Source organism: Aotus nancymaae, unplaced genomic scaffold (genome assembly GCF_030222135.1).
Source record: "Aotus nancymaae isolate 86718 unplaced genomic scaffold, 86718_ANA_hifiasm-v0.15.2.pri h1tg000020l, whole genome shotgun sequence".
NCBI lineage: Eukaryota > Metazoa > Chordata > Mammalia > Primates > Aotidae > Aotus > Aotus nancymaae.
The window spans coordinates 7,786,775-7,809,862 of NW_026988432.1; the positions used below are offsets into that span (position 1 = coordinate 7,786,775).

General features: G+C 40.2%; 1 protein-coding gene and 1 long non-coding RNA gene across 3 annotated transcripts in view; one reads left to right on the forward strand and one right to left on the reverse strand.

Moving 5' to 3' along the window:
• Positions 1 to 23,088, reverse strand: part of SOCS6 (suppressor of cytokine signaling 6) — a 90,440-nt gene that overhangs the window by 24,357 nt on the left and 42,995 nt on the right. For both annotated transcript variants that reach the window (XR_002479024.2, XR_002479025.2), the window contains exon 2: positions 22,348 to 22,499. The gene's annotated coding sequence lies outside the window, so the exon portion shown is untranslated. The remainder of the gene's footprint in view (positions 1 to 22,347; positions 22,500 to 23,088) is intronic.
• On the forward strand, positions 20,543 to 22,298 carry LOC105726106 (uncharacterized). The gene is made up of 2 exons (XR_001109437.2): positions 20,543 to 20,650; positions 21,630 to 22,298. It is a non-coding gene; the product is annotated as an uncharacterized LOC105726106 (long non-coding RNA).

A 23,088-nucleotide genomic window follows, 5' to 3' on the forward strand; every position in this document is an offset into this window, starting at 1 on the left:
GAAGGGGCAAATCCATGAGAAAGAAAGATTAGTGGTTGCTAGGGGTTGTGAGGAAGACTGCTCATGTGTATGGGGTTTCTTTTGGGGGTGATAAAAAGGTTCCAAAATTAGTGCATATGTTTGTACAATCTTAAGATATACTAAAACTGTAACCAGGTCACGGGACGCGGGGGCTCAGGTCCCTCCCCAATGGGATGTGCCCTGAGGTTCTTGGCCTCTCTTGCCCCAGGAATGGGGAAGAGGGCCCTGGCAGGGCGGTGAACTTACCGTTCAAGTAAGTATCTGACCCAAAGAGTTTTGCAAAGAAGCAATTTATTAGGGGGAGAGAGAGAGAGACAGAGACAGAGAGACAGAGAGAGAGAGAGAAAAAGAGAGAGAGAGAGAAAGAAAGAGAGAGAGAGAGAAAGAGAGAGCTCCCATACTGCCCTGGGAGGGGAAACCAGAGGAGATATCCGCAAAGGTAGAGAGAGAGAGACAGCTCCCACGTTGCCGTGGGTGGGGATCTGGAGGAATCCGCACAGTTAAGGGGCCATGGGGTTTTAACTTTGAAGTTATTCCCGCCCCTTTCACGTTCTTATCCAATGAGAGGAGTTCTTTCAAACTTCCGCTGGAGTGATTGATCTTTGACTTTGATATTGGATTGGCTGCCCAGCCCACAACCCTCCCAGAGCTTTTCAAGGGCTTTTTAAACAAAAAAGCACACCTGTAATTTTACCTAGCCTGGGAGGGGGAAAGTTAGACAAAGAACTCTAGGTTCATGGTCTGGGAGGTGGATGAAAGCATGGCACTGGGAAGTTCTTGCCTTTGAAACCACGCCCCTTGTGGACCCGGGAAGACAGGTTTTTTTTCCTTAACACAGTCCCTCAAAACCCCTAAACTGTACACCTTGAAAGGGTAAATATTATGGCATGCGAACTACATCTCAATTAAATATATATATTTAAAAAACTTTAATGGCATGATAATAAAAATCCTGCCTGCCCATGCTATGTAGGAAGCATTGGATGGGGAAAAGAAAGTTCTTAAATTATGAACTCCTAGATTTTGAGGGCATGGATTACATGTTATTCATTTGTAAGCCCAGGAATTATTATGCTTGCTAGCCCATATACTGTTTCTGTTAGGAAGCTTCATATTATCAATTAAGAAAAATAAGACACAGACCCGGTATGGTGGCTCACACCTGTAATCCCAGCACTTTGGGAGGCTGAGGTGGGCGGATCACCTGAGGTCTGGAGTTCGAGACCAGCCTGGCCAACATGGTAAAACCTCATCTCTACTAAAAATACAAAAATTAGCTGGGCAGGGTGGCATATGCCTGTGATCCCAGGTACTTGGGAGGCTGAGGTGGGAGGATCGCTTGAACCTGGGAGGCAGAGATTGCAGTGAGACAAGATCAAGCCACTGCACTCCAGCCTGAGCAACAGAGTAAGACTCTGTCTCAAAAATAAAAATAAAAACAATAAAGAAAAATGAGACTCAAGCTCACCTAACTAATAAAGGAATTATTGGTTCATTTGACTGAAAAAGTGCAGATTTTACTTCAGGTAAAGACTGGAGTGTCCAGAAGGGGTAGATCCATGAGAAAGAAGATTAGTGGTTGCTAGGGGTTGTGGCAATCCCTGCCACTAGAAGTTGCATGCCTTTCTTTTCATAAGTCAATTCTGTTCTTCTTAGACAACTTTGACCCATGACTTGATTTCTTTCTGCTCCTAAGATGATTTCCAGCAATTTCTAGAGCTACAAACTTCCTCGTGTAAGTCCCTGGTAGCCTACTCAAAGTCCAGGAAGTGATAACTGGTCACCTTTACTGTGCTGACGTTGGTCTTTCACCATAATAAAATGAATCACTGAATCCAGGAGGAGAATTAAAAAAAAAAAAAAAAAAAAAAAAGGTAAAGGAGCAAAGCTGAATTTATTTTCCTGCCAGGGAAAGAGTCCCTCATTCAAACATGGCTAAAAGAAAAAGGACTGGATGTATGGAATCAAGGGGTATTTATTCAACATTAGAAAGATACTAGGCTTAAGAATTGATCATTTTCAGAAAGGTAGAGGAGAAAATTGAAAATCCCTCTTTTTGATGTGATCCATTTTTGAAACTGATGTGACAAAGTGCCGGCATGGTTTCCAAAGAGATCTCAGGTGAGACATATCAGGCTGTTTGGCTCATGTTACACTTTTCCATGTGTAAGCTTAGGGCTTAGTAGTTTTCTTTTTTAACAAAGATAAACATGTATTGTTATAAACCAGTGAGGGTTCATTCCTGGATACTGGGTGGGGCCAATCCCACCATCATGGCTCTCTCTGAGAAAAAAGAATGTTGAGATGATTGTTGGAGAGGTGGGGGTGTGCGCCACACTCTTCCTGAGGGCTGTGCAGCTCTTGAACAAGTCAGAAAGATAGGAAGACAATAAGGACCACCTTGACAGCAGGTTCAAAGGAAGACAAGTACTGAAGATACTAGGATTGTGTGAATAGCCCTGGCCTCTGGGGGAGGATTTAAAATGTGCCAGGTTTTTGTTTGTTTGTTTTCTTTTCTTTTTTTGAGCTGGAATTAAGCTTTGTTGCCCAGGCTGGAGTGCAGTGGCATGATCTCCGCTCACTACAATCTCTGCCTTCTGGGTTCAAGCCATTCTCCTGCCTCAGCCTCCTGAGTAGCTGGGATTACAAGCACCTGCCACCATGCCCGGCTAATTTTTGTAGTTTTAGAAGAGATAGGGTTTTGCCATGTTGGTCAGGCTGGTCTTGAACTCCTGACTTCAAGTGATACACCTGCCTCAGCCTCCCAAAGTGCTGGAATTACAGGCGTGAGCCACTGCGCCCAGCTAAAATGTACAGTTTTACGTGAACTGATTTATTCAGTAATATGTTCACCCCCCACCATCACAAGCACTTTACTTTTTACATGTACGGATCGGCAACTTAAAAAAAAATTATTGAAACGCTGTCGAGTCAAGAAGAAATTCTTTGTTTGTTAAACCAGGATAATCAGGAGTTCATTTTCAGAGGAAAAATTCTTTGTGTTGGCAACAGCATAAGACATCCTTAAGCAAGAGATTTTCTCAGGGAAAATTGTCCAGAGCAAATTCCAAATGAATAGTTTCACCACCAAAGGGAGCATAAACAACCCAAATTTTCTGTCTCCAGATTCTACAACAGCTATCTTGCCTCCTGTTTCCAAAATTGTTCCAAGTTTAGGACTGATGTCTCAATTATTAGATTTTTCATAGCATGTGGCAGACATGCTGAGAGTTAACAAGTATGTTCTCATACTGTGAGAGAAGGCCATTAATCAAGCTTCACAATCAGAGAACGAATCCCGTCTTTGCTGCTCATTAGCTCTATGGCTGGAGCTAACTGCCTAAACTCTGTCCTGTTCCCTTAAAATGCTGGTGACAATATCTTCCTAAAAGGGTGACAATGAAGATCAACTGAAATAGCAATGCCTGTAAGGCACTTAGTCCAGTGCCTGGAAAAATCATTCAATTCATGTTTGTTCCAGTGTGGCCAACGTGGTGAAACCCCGTGTCTACTGAAAATATAAAAAAATTAGCTGGGCATGGTGGTGGGCACCTGTAATCCCAGGCTACTCAGGAGACTGAGGCAAGAGAATTGCTTGAACCCAGGAGATGGAGGTTGCAGTGAGCCAACATGGTGCCACTGCACTCCAGCCTGGGCGACAGAGTGAAACTCTGTCTCAAAAAAAAAAAACAAAAAATCCCAATTCCCTCGTATCAATTGTCTAGACAAGATAAAAGTGCCAATTCTCAGGAACATTAATTCTCAGGGCCCTGACTAGCCCTACTGGGTAACTGACACAATTATTAAGGCCCAAAAAGTCAACAGCAAAAACCAGGACAAATATTTATTTAATGACCTAGTTGCTAAAAATAGATCTCGTAGCCTCTGCATAAAAACAATAATAGCCAGCATGTATATACATTGCGAAACAAAAATAAAATCCTAAGTCCCCCGACTGACTGAACAGACCCGCTCTTGGACAATGGGACTCCAGAAAAAACTTAAAAACTGAGTTCCCAGCTATGACTGGGTAGGAGGTAGGACGTGCCTAGTTTATAGCCACTCCCTCACTCACTGCCTTTATACTTTCTTTTCTAAGAGTTCAACAGAAACCAGCCCTCTGTAAAGACTTGCTGAACTCTGGCACAGCAACTGACCAGCATTCTTTCCTGATCAGAGACCAGTGAGCGCACTAAATGCCTTCGTGCACCTGCTTCACCTTGGGACATACAGAGTCTAATCATAGTACATTTAAATGTTAAGTCTCCACCCCAAAGTGAACATGGGATGCATATAACATGCATGTTTGCTCACTACACATGTGTGTACCCCCTTCATGAATATTCATAGCTTCTCCAGTAACCTGTTGAATATGCATACTTGGCCAGCCCATTCAGCATAAAGTCCTGTCTCATCCTTCCCTTCTTTGAAGTGCTTGCTTTTGGCTTCTGCGGGAGACTTTGCTTCCCAGACTAAGGGATGGTCAGCCTGCAAGTTTCAACATCTTATAAGACCAAAGCTCTCAGGTGGGCGCGGTGGCTCATGCCTGTAATCCCAGCACTTTGGGAGCTGAGGCGGGCAGATCACCTCAGGTTGGGAGTTGGAGACCAGCCTGACAAACATGGAGAAACCCCATCTCTACTAAAAATACAAAAATTAGCCAGGTGTGGCACTGCATGCCTCTTGTCGCAGCTACTTAGGAGGCTGAGGAAGGAGAATCGCTTGAATCCGGGAGGCAGAGGTTACCGTGAGCTGAGATTGCACCATGGCACTCTGGTCTTGGCAACAAGAGCTAAATTCTGTCACAAACAAACAAACAGAGTAGCAAAGTGACAGGACTGGATGCAAACCCTGGCCGTGTGTACAGTGTCCGCGTTCTTTCAACACAGCCCCACATGGGAGCCGCTAGTGACATATGCACATATTCAAAATGTGAACTAGCTTAATTAAAATTAAATAAAATTACAAATTCACTCCTTCAATTGCACTAGCCACAGTTCAAGAGGTCAATAGCCACATGAGGCCTGTGGCTTCTGTTGTACAGAACAGATATAGAACATTTCCATCATCACGGAGAGTTCCATTGGAAGGCAGTGGTACAGACGAAGGCTTGCAGTGCTGTGCTCCTAACCACCACACCTTCCTGCCTCACGGACTCTAGCAGTCTACCTGTCTATTGTCATAGTTTCTCTTGAATTCAAAACAAATTTAAAACATTTTTTCTTTCTTCTACTGAACAAGTAGTTTATTTAAGGCCTGCATTTTACCCACCTACTCAATATAATGTACCAAAGGTGGCAAAGCACATGGAAAAGATACTCCCTGCCATTAAAAATTTAGAATCTCCTTGAATTATGTGAGTGAATTCTCCAATGCCTACCACAATTGGGCGATGCTCTATTCCAGTGGAACAAATGCACAAGATTGCAGAAAGACATTACCTTACGGAGAAATTTACCTACTAAAAAATTATTTTCCAAATATTTTCTTGCACTCTTACAGCTTACTTTAAATTTCTCCCACAGAATCATGACACACATCATGGTTCAATCTATTTCATCTGACCAGAGCCTGTGTAAGTAACCTGTGATTCGCCTGAAGTACCGTATCGTTTGCTGTATGACAGAACCTTTTCACTAGATGTGAAAATGAAGTCATGGAACCCAAACGCTTCCTGGCTCTGACACTCTGTAACAGTGGCTCCTCTGGGACAATGATTTTACATCAGAGTATGCCCAAAATTAAACTCCGGTAGGAATCAAGAAGGAGTGACAACATGCACAGGTGTGAGGCGAGCCATGGTGGAGTCCAATTGCACCATGTCTGTGGTTTTCCAAAGCCAATAAACCCCCAGAAGTAAACAGAAATCTTGACGACCATCAATTTCTTTCCATCGGCATTTTTTCTTTCTACCCCTCTCCTTTCCATCTTCCATTCTTTTACTTTGTTTCTTCTTTTTTTTCTAACTTCATCATCATTTTAGACCTGAACGTGGTACCATGGTCTTTTCAAGATTCAAGCTTTTCATGATCTATTGTGAGAATTAGGGAATGTATTCTTCCTTTAAAACTCCTTCCCTGTCTCCTTCTCCACCTCCTTTTCTTATCTTATTAAGAGTAGCTACCATAATGGGAATGGGGAACTTACACGCTGCAGCATAATGTACTGTGTTTTATTCTTATCATCTCATTTAATCTTAGAATACCTCAGCTGGTAGGATTATAAGACACAAGACAGTAATAATGTGGAAATATATTAACACTCAAGAAAAAAAATAAAAACAAAAAAAGCAAAGATTAATTAATTAATTAATTAATTATTTATTTTTGAGACGGAGTCTCGCTCTGTCACCCAGGCCGGAGTGCAATGGTGCAATCTCAACTAACTGCAACTCCGCCTCCTGATTCTTTGGCTTCGGCCTCTTAAGTAGCTGAGATTATAGGCCCACTCCACCATGCCCAGCCAATTTTTATATTTTTAGTAGATGGGCTTTCGCCATGTTGGCCAGGCTGGTCTCCAATTCCTGATCTCAAGTGATCCACCCACCTCACCCTTCGAAAGTGCTGGGATTACAAGCATGAGTCACCGTGCCCAGCCAAGCAAAGATATTCTGATGAGTAATCTCATAAATAGTTTCTGATGCAGCAGGCATATTCATTCAACTTTTTTTTTTTTTTTTTGAGACGGAGTCTTTCTCTCTCCCCCAGGCTGGAGTGCAGTGGCATGATCTTGGCTCACTGCAACCTCTCCCTCCCAGGTTCAAGCGATTCTCCTGCCTCAGACTCTGGAGTAGCTGAGATTACACGTGTATGCCAGCATGCCTGGCTAATTTTTTGTATTTTTAGTAGAGATGGGGTTTCACCATGTTGGCCAGGCTAGTCTCAAACTCCTGACCTCAAGTGATCCGTCTACCTTGGCCTCCCAAAGTGCTGGGATTACAAGCATGTGCCACCATGCCCAGCCAAGCAAAGATATTTTGATGACTAATCTCTTAAATAGTTTCTGATGGAGCAGGCATATTCATTCAACTTGAACTTGCCTCATTTAACCTACAGGATTGACTTTTCATCTGTGAATGAAGATGATGCCCACTGAATCTTTAAAATACCATATTATAAACACTGATTGTTGTAGTTCTGTGAAGCTTGAACTCCCTACATTTCTCCTTATAAGTTTAATAACATATTTGTTAAAGGTGTGGGTAAATCCAGACTCTATAGTAATAGCTACAAATGAACAGTTAGCATATCTATACTTCAACTGCCGACAGTCCTTGGATGCTAACAGCCTCAGATAGGATCTGAGTCCCACCTATGTTTGCCAAACAATCCTAGTTTATAGGGCAATTGAGAAATCTCCAGAACTATTTTCATTTTTCCCTCAGACTAGATATCTCCTCATCTAAGTAGTAAGGCTATAAACGGTTTAATTTTATTTTTTTTCTTATTAGCTTAATCAAAGGTGCCATATGAAAATTATTCTTGTGGGATGAACAGATATTTGATAAAGCAAATATAGTAATATTTTAATCATAGATCTAGGTGATGGGTATATGAATATTCACTATACAGCTCTTTTAACTTTTAAAATTTGAATGTTTTTAAAGTAAAATGTTTAAAATCTCCTTTATAAAATATTTATCATATATTCTACAGATACTTATTAACTCCTACTGCATACCAGGCACTGGTATATGATGGGAAAGGAGCTTACAGTTTAAGGCAACAATTCTGCAAAATTGGCTTATGTTAGACTTGGAACCCAAAGCTGAGGGCCAGATATTATTTTAGCTGAAACAGGAAAACCCCCTATGTGGGTGGAGGGTCCCCAGTTATGTGCCTATTAATAGTGAGCCAATCAAATACTTTGAACAACTGACTGGAAAGCCCATCAGAAAACTCCACTACCCACTTCCACATCCTCCACATCACTTCCAAAAATCTGACCCTAAGAAAGCATGTCACCCAATAGAACACAGACCAACCAAATACTGTCCTAAGACTTCCTCCTTCTACTCTACAAAACCCACTGTCCTTTCAAATCCCTTTGAGTCTCTACCAGATTCCTTCCTTCCAACTGTAGCTCACTCCCTTACTATAGTAAGCTCTCGTTAAGTAGCCACTGATGAACTCAACAGGCAGTCTCCATCCTTTTGATACTCCTCATCTATAGTCAGCTACATGTTTAATTGAAATCAGTTGTGACAACTCTTCAAAAACAAATACAGTGCCTACATTTGTTTTCTCCACAATTCCACACTCCGTTGTACTGCAGTCTGCTTCTACAAGAGAAGGGGATAAAGTTAAAGGTAGCTTGCCTAGAACGGCACATAACCCACTGTGCCTCTTTGTTCAAGAAGGTTGTCTACACTGTGATTTTCCTGGCAAAAAATGTTGATGATCACTGAGCATTCAACTTTACGTATCTATGGGTTGGTACCCATATTTTTGAACACAATAGAATCAATTGCTCTGCAATAAACTGAGTTCCTCCTGGAATCTAGTTAGTGAGATCAACAGATGAAACCAGTGAGCTGGATTTCATACCATTTATCTCTTAACAATGACAGCAAATATATTAATTGTGCTTAATATATGCCACTGATACCCAACAAAAATAACTCACATCTTCAGAACAGCCCTATACAAGGCAGGCACTATTACCCTCATTTTATAGATAAGAAAACAGGCACAAGGTGAACTTTCCCCAAGGTCACAAAGGCAAGTGACAGAACCGGGTTACAAACTCAAGACAGTCTACTTCCAAAATCTATGCTCTTATCAAATATGCTATATTTCCACTCTTTAGGGTTTTATGTTATTCAGGGCATTTATTTCTATGGATGTCAGAGGGAAAAAAAAGTTAGCATAAAAAAAAAATTACCAACTACTCTCTACTCAATGGGACTATTCTGTAGCTTAAAGAAAAAGGATAACCTACACAAGCAATGACAGAGGTAACCATCTATGGATGCCTGACTGGCAGCCTGGTTGTGGGGCTTTTGTCTTTTATTGCTGTAGAAGGGGAACACTGCTTTCCTTTGTATGGCCTTATAAAGATTTACTTAAAAATAAAACTGCTTAATATATTAATATGGGAATAAGATTTGGTAAAGTTCAGTCATAACTCTTGGAAGAAGGACTTGTCCACATGATTGGCACAGAAGGAAAAGCGCCAATTCTGCTTTTTTGCTAATGTATTTGGGCGACTGCTGAGAGACTCACTGTGCTCTGTTTCATGAGGAGCAAAGGTTTTATGCTTTATAGCAGATCAAAGACTCTACCCTTTTCCTCTCACTTTCCTGCTCAGCCAATTCTTTTGCACTTCCTGTCATTTAGTGGTAAGCACACGCTGAGCAAGAACTTCCATTTAGAAGCAGGCCTAGCCCCACTAGATATACTGAATGTTCTGGCTTCTCTACCTACACCTAAAGGGGTAGAAAAGTTAACCACCTGTGTTCATATGGCTGTTATAATAAATCTAAAACAAATTTTCCTCCCCATTCTTATTCTGGAAAATGGCAATTTATTTTATGCCTAGCTCAACATCATTAAAACAGCAACAATCATTTGTTAGGAACCCTGAAATAGTTGTCTTAAGCCCGTATCAGCACATGTGATGGGCCTGGATAGCTTAGGGAATTAGGAGAATTAAGGAAAACTGAAGGTATCTAACTACTACTTAAAACACATTTTAATGTTTCTCATAATGCAAGTCTGAGGATAAATAAATTTTCTCATCTTTTTTTTTTTTTTTAACTATTTTACCCTCTTTTTGAAAGTTATTTTTAATGGTAACAGAATTCTGGGTTGACTTTCTTTTTCTCTTTAAGCTCATTCAGGATAGTCCATTGTCTTTTGGACTGTTGTTTCTGATGAGAGGTTAGCTGTCATTGTATTGTTGTTCCTCTGGAAATTATGTCATCCTTTCATTCCCAGAAGCTTGTAAGATTTTTCTCTTTATTTTAAATAGTCTGATTATGATGTTCCTAGGTGTAGTTCTCTGCATTCATCTTGCTTGGGGTTTGCTGGGTATCTGGGATTTGTATATGTTTTCACCCACTTTAGGCACATTTTAATCTTTTTTTTTTTCAAATACTTTATCCCTTCCTATCTCTCCTCTTCCTGTAGGACTCCAATTTCAGTTATGTTAGCCTGTTTGATATCTTCCTAAGTATTATTGAGGCTCCTAATTTTTTTCAACCATTTTTTCTCTAGGTCTTCAGAATATAATTTCTATTGATCTGGCTTCAAGTTGACCAACTCTCACATTTTTAGTTTCCAATTTGCTGTTAAGCCTATGCAATAAAATTTTAAATTTCAGATATGGTATTTTTTGGTTGTAGAGTTTCTGCTTTTGATTCTTTTTGGGAGTTTCCATTTCTCAACTGACATTTCACATCTGGACACATTTCTAGTGTCTTTTTTTTTTTTCCTACTTTCTGGCCTGCAGTCACTTGTTCCAGGTTTTTAGCATTTAATAATTTTTGACTAGATGCTGAACATTAAGGATGAAAAATTTTAGAAGCTCTGAACTATTATTACCTTCCTTCAAAGACGGTTAAGTTTTCTTGTTGAAGGAAGGCTAGGTAACTGATTCCTTTGAAGCCTGATTGTAGGCATTGTTACATCTGGCCTGTTTCACTTTTTCCCTACTCTTCTGGCATAGACACCTTGAGGTCTTGAGCTAAAGCCTGAGTGCGTACCAAGCCCACTCTACTTGAACTCCAGCAACTGTCTCCCCAGCTCTTCATAGCTGCAAAGCTCTTTAGCCTCCATGCTGTCGTTTTCTTCTAGGATTATTTTAGACTTTTCTTCCTTCCAGGAAGTTTTACTCTTGTGCTCTGTTTTACTCTTCAAGGGTTCTTGAAGTTTTACTCTTTCCATGAACCTTTTAAGAGTCCAACAATGGCTTGAGGGAAATTGTATAAAGTTCCTTGTTTTTAACTTTATTCTTGTTGTTGTTGTTGTTTATGATTTCTTCCTAAGTTCAAGATACTTCGATAGCTCTAAACACTGGCTGTTGTCCCTTTACCTGATAGGACTGCCACCTTCAGCTTGGAGTCCTTTCGTGTGTGCTGCAATTTGGAAACTGTGCTCAGGGAAAGCCAGGGTAAATGTGGAGCTCCCTCCTCGTGTTTTTCTGTCTTGGACATTGTAACCCATCAAGTCCTGCCTGCCTAAGTTTGTTGCTCTGCAGTGTTTTCTTCACGTTTCATATGTAGTGCTTTAGGTGGGATGGTTAATCAGGTACAAGATGGCTTTTCACAGCCAGGAGTGGAAGTCCTAATCTGACGTTTCATATGCCATGTGTATTTGTTTACATGTTAATTGTCTTTCCCTCCATCAGAATGAAAACTCTGTGAGGAAAGGCATTTTGTTTAATTAATATCTCCTCATAAAAGGTGCTCAATAAATATTTATTGTGTTCAATCGTCAATCACTGAAATCTAGAACAAGGGGAAGAAACCTTATTGATACCAGAGAAATGACAGGTAAAATAAAATTCAGAGTGATCATACGCTAGTCACTTTATAAAATGTGAATCTTGTTATGCTTTGTATAACCTCAATAAGCCGGACAAAACTTGCCTTGAATAAAATCAAGTGTTCTGTGGAAAGCTGAGAACAGCCACTGTGTTCCATTAGTGAGGCTGACTCTGAGGCTCAAAACCTGATCTTGAAAGGAAAATCCATCTTCGTCAGCTCCAGTTGTTAAACAAATACCATGGACTGGGCACCTTACATAACAGGAATTTATTTCTCACAGTTCTGAACACTGGAAGGCCAAGGTCAAGGTGCCAGCAGGGTCAGTGTCTGATAAGGTCTCTCTCCTTGGGTTACAGATGACTGTCTTCTCACCATGTTTTCACATGCCCTTTTCTTAGTGTATGCAGGTAGAAAAAGAGAAAGCGAGCGAGCGAGAGAGAGAAAACACTCGCACACAAGCACGAGTGCACTCTGGTGTCTTTTCTTATTGCTATTATTATTATTTTTTTTTAAGATTGGATCTTGCTCCAAAACCCAGGCTGGAACACAATGGTGTAAACATAGCTCACTGCAGCCTTGACCTCCTGGGCTCAAGCAATCCTCTCACCTCAGTCTCTGAAGTTGCTGGGACTACAGGCACATACCACCATCCCTAGCTATTTTTTTATTTTTAATAGAGACAGGGTCTCACTATGTTGCCCAGGCTGGTCTTGAACTCCTGGCCTCAAGTGATCCTCCTGTCTTGGCCTGGGATCCCAAAGGGCTGGGAGTACAAGTGTGAGCCCCTGCACCTAGCCCATGTCTCTTCTTGTAAGGGCATTAATCCTATTGGGGGGCCCTACCCTCATGACCTCATCTAACACTAATTGCCTCCCAAAGGCCCCAGCTCCAAATACCATCACATGGGTGTGTTAGGACTTCAATATATAAACTTTAGAGGGACACAAACATTCAGTTCATAACAGCTAGGATGAATCAGATCCCGGCTGGTGGATGTGTGGGTTACCTCAGCTTTATAACCTGAGGTCTCTTGTCCTATTTGTGTAGCCCCAGACTCTCTCTTTTTTCCCATTCAATTAGATGTTTGGGAACATCATGCACGGTGTGTATGCTGTTTTGGTGGTTTAAAAATTGTGCACACTGGGAAGCCGAGGTGGACGGATTAGCTGAGGTCAGGAATTCAAGACCAGCCTGGCCAACATGGTGAAACCCCGTCTCTACTAAAAATACAAAAAATTAGCCAGGTGCAGTGGTGCCCGCCTGTAATCTCAGCTACTCAGTAGGATGAGGCAGGAGAATTGCTTGAACCAAGGAGGTGGAGGTTGCAGTGAACCGAGATCGTGCCACTGCACTCCAGCCTGGGCAACAGAGCAAGACTTCATCTTAAAAAAAAAAAGTCTGGGTGAGGTGGCTCACGTCTGTAATCCCAGCACTTTGGGAGGCTGAGGTAGGTGGATCAGGAGGTCAGGAGTTTGAGACCGCCTGAACAACATGGTGAAACCCTGTCTCTACTAAAAATACAAAAATTAGCCAGGCATGGTGGCGTGCACCTGTAATCCCAGCTACTCAGGAGGCTGAGGCAGGAGAATCACTTGAACCGGAAAGGTAGAGGTTGCAGTGAGCCGAGATCCAGCCACTGCACTCCAGCCTGGACAACAGAGCGAGACTCTTCTCATAAAAAGAAAAAAAAATTGTGCACAAACCCAATCATAACCAAGAGGATTTTGGTTTTCTTTTATTATCCGAGCAGGCAGATTTACTCTGGAATGGAAAACATACCTGCAGTTAATTTGTTTTTACTCTCTTCTTGCCACCTTAAATCCAGGAGTCTTCCAAACCTAGCACAGCTTTTTTCTCTCTCCAGAAATAGCATTTTAAACAATTCTGTGTTGCATTCGTTCATGATGTTCCAGTATCTAACAAAATTTTCTTTCAAAAACAAGACTTGAAGATTCAATTCCAACGTATTTCCTACAGCCGTCACATTTGAATAGGTTAAAGGTAAAAAATATACAAAAATTGCTGAAACTATTGCACTAAAGTTTAAAATCTACAACCTCTTTTTCTTCCTCTGGTATAGCAGTACTTTTTCTTATGGGTTTCCAAATGAAGCCATTTTAATGAAAAAAAAATATGCCAGGGCATAAGGCAGAAATATACACCAATATTTTGCTTTGCTGTGACCTTGGAGCTCTCAATAAGTACATCTGCATGTCCCTGAATAATTTATAAAATGAGTTTTTCATGGCTTTGATCACTTTCTAAGCTGGGCTCTTGAATTACCTAGGCAATGGCCTCTTTTTCACATGAGAATGCCTCTTCAGAAGGCAACAAGGTTGTGAAACCATACTTTGATCTATATCCTTTGATTATGGGAAAAATATGAATGTAATTTACTTATTAGAAAGCATGTAATTTTTGAAGCCTCAGTTGGCAAGAACAGCTAAGGTGCGGTGCGTGTAGTTTATATTTATGCCTTCAGGTCCCATTCAAAGAGTTCTTACTTCCTAATCCTAACTACGTATTTCCCTAGGAATGATAGTTGATGGTTGGTTTGTGATCACCTTAAAAAGTGACTTAATTTTCATCTTTTTTTTTTCCCTTACTCCTAAGGAAGTAGTTTTTCCCTGTTTAGAATTTAAAGACAATTGGTAGATTCCAGAAATTCAGCAAATGTCAACTAGAAAGAGAAATTTGATCTTGAGCTATAGAACAATTTGAATCAGGCCAGGCGCTGTGGCTCATGCCTATAATCCCAGCACTTTGGGAGGCCGATACAGGTGGATCACAAGGTTAGGAGTTTGAGACCAGCCTGGCCAACATGGTGAAACATTGTCTCTACCAAAAATACAAAAATTAGCTGGGTTGTGGTGGCACACGCCTGTAGTCCCAGCTACTGAGGAGGCTAAGGCAGAAGAATCACTTGAACCTGGGAGGTGGAGGTTGCAGTGAGCCGAGATTGTGCCACTGCACTCTAGCCTGGGCGACCAGAGCGAGACTTCATCTCAAAAAAACACAAAAACAAAACAAAACAAAGAACAATTTGAATCAAATATTTCTTTTCCTTTGTGCCTTATATACTGAAATGCCTACACATTTATATTGTTTCAAGTTTTGTGACTTTTCAAGCTATCTACATTTGCCATGTAATGAGAAGATTAAGTGTGAAATCTGCATTTAATTAAATTAATAATTTAATTAATATGTGTTATTAGCTCAACGGCATGAAAGAGTTCATCTACAGACATCAAATGTGTAATATTTATCAACTCCTACATTGCTATCCTTCATCATTAGTTGACAGAACTTAAAATTGTAAAACTGTCGTTAAACTGCTTGAGTTGAAAGGATTTCCCTCTCTGTGGGAACTGGGTGGTGAGTCCTTAGCGGGGTGGGAATATATTTCTATTGTTCCCTCAGGAAGTTGAAATGCAAGACATTAAATGTTCACATAACTGAAATCTCTTAGGAAACTCTGTGTAAAAGCAATAGATGTAGTTTTTAAAATTTTCATTTCCATATTAGCCTTAGGGTGAAAATTCAACTTTAATATCTTAATGTTTATTTTTATTCAGAACTTGTAGTAGAAATAAATATGTCTGGAGCCAGAGGTTGAGAATGTAACTAAGGTAATTTTGAATTTTAGTATGAATTTTTCTATTGCATTTCTCACTACCTGGTAGTTTAGGATTTTTTAAAAAATCTAAATAGATTGTAAAACAAAGTCTGGGGAAAATTCCCTAATAGCCCTGGTCTTTCCTGATACTGAATCGGAGATTCTATCTTTATAGCACTCATTTTGCCAATTAATCATAGACTGCTTAACTGTTCACTGTATAACTGTCTTGCCTTCCCAAAAAATACATAAAAATCTAGAGTGTAAGGTTATAACACTGCCATAATACCTAGTCTCTAGGACTTGATTACTTCCTTTAAAATGTCTCTAAAATTAATCATAATTTTTAGTATGACATCAGCAGGCACATATGCCAAAAATGCTCATAATAAAGATACAGGTGATTAGAAAATTCTTGAAGTCTTTCTTTTCCTTCTTAATTTGAATCCTTAAAAATGATGTCTTTTGGCTGGGCGTGGTGGCTCATGCCTGTAATCCCAGCACTTTGGGAGGCTGAGGCAGGCAGGTCACCTGAGGTCAGGAGTCCAAGACCAGCCTGACCAACATGGCGAAACCCCACCTCTACTAAAAATACAACAAGTAGCCAGGCGTGATGGCATGTGCCTGTAATCCCAGCTACTCAGGAGGCTGAGGCAGGAGAATTGCTTGAATCCGGGAGGTGGAGGTTGCAGTGAGCTGAGATCATGCCATTGAACTCCAGACTGGGTGACAAGATCAAAACTCTGTCTCAAAAAAAAAAAAAAAAAGCGTGTCTTTAAAAATCTAAAATGCACATTTATTTCATTTATTTTGAATTCATATGTTACAAAGGGAACCATGTAAGTTTCTAATATAATTTTTTTTTTTTTTGAGACAGGGTCTTGCTCTGTCACCCAGGCTGGAATACAACGGTGTGATCCTGGCTCATGGTAGCCTCAACCTCCCAGGCTCAAGCAATCCTCCCACCTCAGTCTCCCAAGAAGCTGGGACTACAGCCATGTACTACCAAACCTGGATAATTTTTATATTTTTTGTGAAGTCAGGACCTTGCCATGTTGCCCAGGCTGGTCTCAAACTCCTGGGCTCAAGTGAACCTTCTGCCTCAGCCTTCCAAACTACTTGGATTACAGGCATGAGCTACGGTGCCTGGCCTCTAATGTACATTTAAAAGGAAAAATAATAAAGGACAATTGTCATCACTGATGGCCATATATGAGTATTCTGGATTCTAGAATCTAAAGAAATTTAGGTTACTGAACATCAAAATCACAAAGAGGTCACCAAACCACTTTTAAGGTGCTCTATAGGGTGGAAAAAGGATGTGCTACAGAAGATAGAAATAGCTAAAGCTTTTTGTCTCTGGTTTTGGAAGATGATAAGTAAAGAGGAGAGGGAGTCTGGTATTTAGGTCTCTCTACCTCTTGGTTCCCACATTTCCAGGAGAGCTGATGTTTTAGAACAGCAGTATGCAAACTGGGGTCAGTACGTGAAAGTCTAGAAGTTAAGCACACGTAAACTTCTCTTAAGAAAGCTGGTATGGATAGTTTAAAAGAATTACTTCCCAGATCCTCAAGTACCATGTCTATTCTCTTCTAAAAGGAATCTTCCTGAGAATGTTCTTGGGAGTCATCATTCTGGTTAACTCTCCCTTCACAAGTATCTTTCTCTGTCACTCCCCTGCTATGAGATACCATGTAGGCCAATGACCACACCATACACCCACGAATCTCAGCATTGTTTTGGAGACAGAGGTAGACAGATTTCTAACCCAGAATACTATGAAGAGCCTAATCATTAAACAAATGTAAGAGTGGAATAAATAGATTTTAAGGCATTCAAACTAAAAAAGAAAAAAAAATCATGCACTTTTTCTCAGGGAGCTATTGGAGAATGTGCTCCAACAAAAAGAAGGAGTAAACCAAGAGACAGATGTTCCCCAACATAGGAGCAATGTAAAGGGAATGCTGGGAGTGATAATAAGATAACTTACTAAGAATCACTGGGAGTGATACCAAGACTAACTTAAGGATATCTTAAGGATAGCAGCTATAGTAGACTAGAAAGTAAGTCATCCAAGTTCAAAGGAAATAGGGATATTTCAAAAAAAAAAAAAAGAAACATGGATAGATTATCTGTTGTGTTCCAACGTATTGAGAAATAATTTCCAATTCTGATGAAAACTTTAAAGATGATCAATACGCAGAAAATTAAGTGAATGAAAAAAATGTGACAAATAATGAGACTGCTCCCAGCTACTCAGGAGGCTGAGGCAGGAGAATTGCCTGAACCCAGGAGGCGGAGGTTGCGGTGAGCCGAGATCGTTCCATTGCACTCCAGCCTGGGTAACAAGAGCGAAACTCCGTCTCAAAAAATAAAAAAATAAAAAAAAATAATGAGACTGCAGTTAAAAGTTATACAGGAAAAAATAATCATAGCACAATATATGTTTCAGTTATAAAAATATTTACTTGCTTATAATAATTTGAATACCTCCAAAAATTGGGATATAATATTTTTGGGAGAACGAGGGAAGAAACTACATGTACATGTGTGAGTGTGTGAGCATATAAAAGGATTAAAGCATTATATTTATGAAAGTAAGTCAACAGTTAATACCCTAATGCTAAGGTCTAACCTAAACAAGAAAATCCAGAAATAGTAGTATACACTGGTAACAGAGCAAAAAGATTTTAGAATTCAGATGCAGAGCTTTGAGTGTGATAGGCAGAATAATGGCCCCCAAAGATATCCACGTGTTAATCCCCAGAAACTGTGAGTATATTGCCTTTTATGACAAAAGGAACTTTTCAGATGTGATTAAGGGTCTTGAGATGGGGAGATTATCCTGGATTTATCAAAATGCAGACAATCTAATCACCTGAGTCCTTCACAACAGGTTCTTTCCTGGCAGAAGTCAGAGAGAGGGAGAAAGACATGAAGTCTGACAAGAGTTGGACCTGCCATTGCTGGCTTTGAAGATGAAGGAGAGGCCCTGAGCAAAGAATGTGGATGGCCTTTGGAACTTAGGAATGGAACTTAGGAAATGAGGATCTCAGTTCTACAACCTCAAAGAACTAAATTCTGCCAGCAAGCTAAATGAGCAAGTAAATAGATTCTCCCCAACAGTCTCCAGGAAGGAACCCAGCCCTCTGAACACACAGATTTTAGCTCAACGAGACCTGTGCTGGACTCACCATCTCCAGACTGTGAGATGATACATTTGTGTTATTTGAAGCTACTAAATGTGTGATATTTGCCACAGCAGCCAACAGAAATCTGTTGAAGTACAGTGAAGAAGAGAGATTTTAAATTCTGTGGTACTTTTTACATGAATACATTTGTTTTAAATATGTAACAACTTTAAAACTTTAGTAAAATAAGAATTTATGGATCTTTTCTTGATGTGATTAAAAATATTTAATTCAAACCATCAGCCTCTTTCTGGCTTCTCTTCCAATAGGTACATTTATACATGAATTCTGGTGGCTTACACAGTCCATGAAATGGGAGAAATGATCCTGATTTCCAGTTCATTTTGATGTTCCCCTAAGCTTTTACTGACAGCTGTGGCAGTTTAAAGTTGTATCTGCAAAGTTTTTGACATTCCTAGTATTAAGAGGGTTATGAGCCCTTTCCTTTGATCTGGGCTGGCTTGTGACTGCACTGACCAGTAAATAGTACCAGTGACAGTCTCATTCACTCTTGGAGTCCTGAGCCACCATCCACAATGTCTGGCTGCACTGAGATCGTCATGCTGCACAAGCCACATGTAGGTGCTCTGCTCAACCAACCCTGCTAAGCTGATTCTTCAGCAATCCTTGATCAGATGTGTGCACAAAGCCTTCCTGTGTAGGAAACTATCTTAGAACCCACCAGGCCAGCCCATCTGTCAGCTGAGTAATACTGAGTGATCTTTGCCAACCCTTCTAAAAACAGAAGAACCACCCAGCTGATCCCTACCCAAATTCCAGACCCACAAAATCAGGAGATGTAATAAAACAGCTTTTGTTCTAAGTCAACATTTAAAGTTTTGGGACAGGTTATTATGTAACAATAGATGCCTACAACATAATTTTATTAGAAGACAGGTTCGTATAATGACTTTCACACCCTCAACATCAAATTTGGCTACGGGGATCTTGGCTGAGCTCCAGAAGCCATGGTGCTTGGTTCTTTATAGGACAGGAGCCAGCCCCCACCCAAAGCCCTGTACCTAAAGACACTCCCAACTCTTGGTCTCATAAAATCCAACTAACTCCCCAGGAAGGGCCACTTTTTTTTCTCATCCCCAGAACAAAACATGTTTCCCCTAATGTGCCTCATAAAACAAAATTAGCTTTTTTCTAGTTTAGGGATATCCAGAATTCAAGGACTTCAAGACCAGCTATCTAGCTTAACAAAGAAAAAGGGAAAATTTCTCATGCTTCCATGGTAGGAAAAATGCCACCACCACTAATCAACCAACTTCTCACCCCCATGAAACAACATGCCTTGTTCGGCGGTGGTGGATTGAGGCAAGGAGGGGGTGTTTAAATGTTACCATTAAAAAATAAGTATTGGTTACTTATTGTAGTGTAGCCAGAGAATGTGGGTTTCATATTTTGTAATTTTTAGAATCTGCTGAGATATTCTTAAAGTCCTAATATATGATCAGTTCTTTAAATCTTCCAAATGTTTATATTAAATATACAGGAATGTTTTAAAATATCTGTTAATTACACTATTCAATTCTTGTAATAATAAACATTTGCATAGTGTTTACTCTGGGCCAGGTGCCATTTCAAAAATTTTAGATAAATTCACTCTTAAGCGAGAGCCCTTTGAGGCTGGAGCTGTAATTACTATGGAAATAAACTTAATCAGAAAAGTTAAGGCAGTGAGAAACTAAATGACATTGCTAGCACGTGGCAAGGCAGGGGTTTGCATTCAGGCAGTGTTACTCATATTCTAAAGGCCATGTGACTTATGTGGACTTTATTTCAAGCCATTTATGTTATTTTGAAAGAATCGTAGCATGCCTTATTAACAGATGAAAAGTTGTATTTGCTGACAACCCGTTAACTCTCAACGCTGAACATATTTATAATACGTCTCTCATCTCTGCCACTTCTACTTACTCCATTTTTGCTTACTTTGTAAGTTGTTTGACAATATCTCTTGACATTTAAGTATTAAGAATAAGCATTCTTATATATTTCTTTATATTGGTGATTTCCTTATTTCCTTTATTCTTCTTTTCTGCATTTTTATTCTAAAGGTTTAAGTGTCAAAAAATGACTAGCGAGCCTTAATTACAATGGTTTGAATGAGTTAGTTTGGTTTGCCCTTTTAGTCTGCGTTCTCTTTATATCCTAGCCTAGTTTCTGGGAGGTGCAAGGCACTGAGTGACTCATGGGGACCTGCTGAGTCATTAGAGAGAGTGCCTGAGGGACAGAGGCCAGACTACAACTTAAGCTATCCGGAATCTTACCTCTGCTGTCTTACTTGCTGTCTACATGGGGCTACATTTTAACTATGGCTTACAGGTAATCATTTCCTGTCATGTTCGTCCTATCTTTTCCCCTCTACAGTGGTAGTCATCATCCTTTATCCCTCCACCTCTCCACCAGGATATTGCAAAGCTTAATTATTATTAAAAACAAAATGAAATTATCAATCCCTTCAGGGATATGTTTGCTGTATTAATATAAGAAACGATTCTCAGGGTTTCCTTGGTCTTTATAGCTGTGCTTATTGTGCTCCTTCTCAGTGAAGGAGATATTCCAAATTTCTCCCAGAGGCGTCTGGCCTTGATTTAAAACCAACTCAGTGGCTGAAGAACCCTGAAACTGTCCCAGCAGGTTCTTAGTCTGCCAGGTAAATATTTCCAAGAACCACCATGCTAAGTTTGAGACTTGTCATTCAAGATTTAGCTGTTAGAGTTGTACTGTTCTCGAGTTTCTCTGGGGTTACCTTTCTTGAACCCCTATGATTTTGTGCATCCCATTCATCTGTGTCAGTGTGTGCTCTTCAAGACTGCAGGATGCTAGAGCTGGGAGGAACAGCCTACTTGCTTAGAAAGGACATTCAATGTGTACTTGATAAGATGCTAGGAGGTAGATGTTCCCAGACTGGTAGGTGGCTTCCTGTCATGGGGTCCCATGCTCTTTCTTTCCTTGCATTTCAACATCTGCAGCATGTTTAGTTTTTGTCTTTAAATTTGATGATTCATGGCCCCCCAGTCGTTGCCACACTTCTAGACAGCAAATCTTTTCTTGACCCTGTACATGTCAAAAGTGGAGAGACTGCAAAGATGGCAAGAGAAAACTCTTCTCCTGTGTCTGTCTCCTTTCCTCCAGGAATAAAAGTCTTTCTCAACCTTACATCTATTGAATCTCATGGGCTTTCTGGCTCTGCAAGGGTGGCTGGAAAAATGAGTATCTTGTTTTTTCAGTATCTACATTGAGAGGCAGGCAAGGAAAACAACTAACGAATTCTTTTTCTCTTTTCCTCTTCTACTCACAGAAATCATTGCCTGCCAACAGCTCCCCACACTTGGAACGGACTCTGACAAACTCATCATCAGGAAAGTTGATGTTTCCCAACTAGGATGGAAGAATGGGATGCTGAACTTTGTCACTGTTTCTAAAAGGTCATCAGGTTCTGTACTTGCATGCTTGGGACAGGTCTATTTAAATTGCTTTGAAGTTTTCCCAGAGAATTCCCACAAAATTGTACAACCCAAGGAATTGAGGTGGAAAAAATTGCACTGGCAATTCAATTTCCTTCTCACCACCACCTTGTGAAGGAGGCAGGTAGCCACTGACATTAATGATTTAAAAAATGAGGGATCAACAATGAAAGGGGTAACAGTTCTAAACCCTGGAATTGGGTGTTAATGGTCCTTTTTCTAGGCTTAATGGCCAAAGGTGGGGCTGTAAGCTTTGTCAAAAACACAGTCTGTATATGTTCACTGGCAGCTGGCATTCATCATCTGAAATTAGATCCCCCTTTAAATTACCGTTTCTCTTATTTTCCTTGCTTTTACAATCGAAGTTCCTTTTTTTTCTGTAAATACTTGGAGAATGGCATGTAATAACATTGCAAATAGGTAATACATGATACAATCAATTCTATGTATTAATTCCAGAATAGTTTCCTCATTAATAGAAATACAGGGTGCATTCACTGACATTTCTCTGTTTTTATTATATTCAATAAAATATTGTATTCAACAGCTTACCTCAGAAGAGAAGTTTGGTGAGGTTTGACTGTCCTTTACTTTTACCTTCATCACCAAGACAGGACCCAAAACCTGTCTTCCTCTTAGGGTGGCAGAGCCATTGCAACGAAGCATGCAGACAACAAGCACATCTTTCTAAAGATCTTCTTCATCTGAAAATCAAGAAGACAACTTGATGTGAATAAAACCCATAGAATATTGGAAAATTTTGATGTTTCTCAACCTGCACTCTCTAGTTGGGGTTGATTTAACTGAAAGTAACAGAAACTTTGACACTGCTTAAACAAATAAGAGGCTTATTTATCTTGCAAACAGTATGAAGGCATTCATTCCAGGGCCCAGAGGAGCTGCTCCCGGGCCAGCTCATTTGACCTTTCAGCTTTTCTGTCCTGCATGAGTAACTGTCAAGCATCTGAGAGTTATATCGGCAAGCCAGGAGTGAAGAAGATGAAAGATGAAGACGGGAGGATAAGTGGCTACAGCAGGAAGTGGAACATTTCCAGAAACCCCAGTAAACGTGTATCTTGCCTGAACTACGCCTCACAACCACCTTTAGCTGCAAGAGAGTCTGGTGACTGCAGTTTTTTCACTGGGCACACTGCCATTCCTGTAAAAATTAAACTTTTCTTAATGAAGATGAAATAGAAACGTGATGTTCCCTCAGCAAACATCAGTGTACACCACACCCATCATTGTCAAAGTATGGTGTCTATGATTTCATTTGTTAGTCGTCACTTTCTC